Source organism: Capsicum annuum, unplaced genomic scaffold, assembly GCF_002878395.1.
Source record: "Capsicum annuum cultivar UCD-10X-F1 unplaced genomic scaffold, UCD10Xv1.1 ctg45684, whole genome shotgun sequence".
Taxonomy (NCBI): Eukaryota; Viridiplantae; Streptophyta; class Magnoliopsida; order Solanales; family Solanaceae; genus Capsicum; species Capsicum annuum.
The window spans coordinates 1-2,535 of NW_025853200.1; the positions used below are offsets into that span (position 1 = coordinate 1).

Genomic DNA, 2,535 nt, shown 5'->3' on the forward strand with positions numbered 1-2,535 from the left:
GCATTATCCACCACTGTTTTGTTTAATGGATCAAGAGCCCTATAGATAATCTTGAGGAGCATTTTTTTTGGGACCTCATGATTGGGGCATTGGACTAACTTTCCATTAAACCTCTCCTAAGCTTCAAATAATGGTTCTCCATTCATTTGCCAAAAGTTCACAATCTTATCCCTCTTTTAAAGCATTTTTTATGGTGGGAAGTATCTACCAAGAAACACTGTGGTAAGCTCTTACCATAATGTGATTGAGACGGGTGGAAGTAAGAAAAGCCATAAAACTGCCTCACCCGTTAGTGAGAATGGGAAAAGTCAAAGCCGAATGGATTCTTATGTAATATGTGCTATGTTAAATGGCGCACAAACTTCCACAAAGTTCTTCAAATTGACATTCGGGTCCTCATATGCTTGACCCCAAACAACCCTTTTATTTGCAACATATGAAGCATAACGGTAGTCACATGAAATACTCTATTCCCATTGGTTTATGGGATACGAATTGCATTTGTTTGTCCCACTTTATTTAATTGGCCTTCATTATCAAGAAGGGCATAAAAGGGGCCTATATTGCTTGCATTATCGCTCATTGCTCCATTTAAACTTTGATCACCTACAAATAATTTAAAAACAACAAATAAATTAAATTACACTACTTCGAGAATTCCCAAGTAAGAATGATACGACATAAGCAAAATCTATATTTCACTCTCCAGCAACGACACCATTTTGATAATGCTCAATTCACTCCCATAATTGAGGGGGGAGGCGGTCGTTGTCAAGTAACCCAGTTTGAATTGGGGTGAATCTCAAGAAGCGAATGCTACTCAAATCCTGTGGGTGTTTAAATTACTATGAGGTTACCCAAAATGCTAACAAAAACTACATGTAAAATAAAATGGATGAATTGTTTGGAAACTTGTTGTACAATGTTTAGCAATTGATCAAAAGATGACATTTTTGCATTAAGCAACAATTTTGGGGGAAATCTTAGGATTATGTCTACCTAAAGGTAAAAGTATGTGGGTTAATGATGGTTTAGCATGAAATTTAGTTGTTAACTAAAGGATAGGATAGGTCGAAGGTCATTTTGGTTAATCTTTTGATAAAACCCCAAGGATTTCATCTGTTGGCTCTTTCGAGCACCTAACAAGTGTGAAATTTATAATCACCCAAAACCTCAATCAAGCATCCCTATTTCTAGGATGATGCTCTTAACATGATTTACACTCCTAATACACTTATTTCTAAGATTGTAAAGGGAGCAAACCATAGGCTTAATTGTCCACCATTGCCTTGTTCCCCTATAACCCTCTTTGAAGGATGTTATGGATTACCTCAGATTCACCTTCATCCCTTTTTTGAGGATAATAAAAGGTTTCTAGAGTTTGGGGTTTTCACCCATCAAACCCATTTGGATATTTGGGGCTTTCACCCATTAAATTCCAACTCATAAGCTCAAGCAATGGTGAAATACTTACTCAACAACTAACAATCATGCAAACACAATAATAACCACACATAAATTACACTCCAGTTGAACATAATCCGAAGACTAAATTACTTAGCTATTATTAAGAAAGTAAAGAGAGATATACCAAAAGGATTATCCAAAGAATTCATTCTTCACAAAAATGCTAAGAAATCAAGCCTCCAAAATTAGTTACACACTTTCCTAATTAAGATTTCAAGCTTTCAATTCAAAATATCTTATGAGGTAAGAAATACCCAAAGAAGAAAGGTTTTTTACTTATATATGGTTTGGGACCCTTCTAAGTACTTTTACAGATCTTCCCCTGGGCATATTCCCGCTGAATCGCAATCGCGCAAGACTGTCCATGACCATGTCCACGCGACCATAATTGTGTGCCGTGACCGTATTATGTTGACCATCTTGACTGACCATGACCATGGATTGAGGACCACAGTTGTAGTAACTGAGGCTCATGTCCAGGTCTTCAACTATACTCTTCTTTGCTCCCTTTTTATCATTTTCAGCCTCAATCTATATCTTTCGATCTCCTCAACTCTATGACTACAAAGAGTGGATATTAGTGCATTTTATCACCAATATGTCTCATTTATTTATTAAAAAATATTTAGTGAGACTGAGTGGAAAATCACCCTTCATCTCAGGTTCTCTGAACAGGGTATCATAATATATGAATACATAACGAATTGATGTGGTATATTCATATCATAATACATGAATACATAACGAATTGATGTGGTATATTCATATCATAATATATGAATACATAACGAATTGATGTGGTATATTCATATCATAATATATGAACAGTAAGAACTAGTATTCTTATTGAGACTATAACTTATAGGGAAGAAAATCGATTTATGGATGGAATCAAATATGCAGTATTTACAGACAAAAGTATTCGGTTATTGGGGAAAAATCAATATACTTCTAATGTCGAATCAGGATCAACTAGGACAGAAATAAAACATTGGGTCGAACTCTTATTTGGTGTCAAGGTAATAGCTATGAATAGTCATCGACTTCCGGGAAAGAGTAGAAGAATGG

At 35.5% G+C, this 2,535-nt stretch overlaps 1 non-coding gene across 1 annotated transcript; it reads left to right on the forward strand.

Annotated features, from left to right (window-relative positions):
* The first annotated feature begins 72 nt into the window (after positions 1–72).
* On the forward strand, positions 73–178 carry LOC124892306. Its single transcript, XR_007050179.1, has one exon. It is a non-coding gene; the product is annotated as a small nucleolar RNA R71 (small nucleolar RNA).
* The last annotated feature ends 2,357 nt before the right edge of the window (positions 179–2,535 follow it).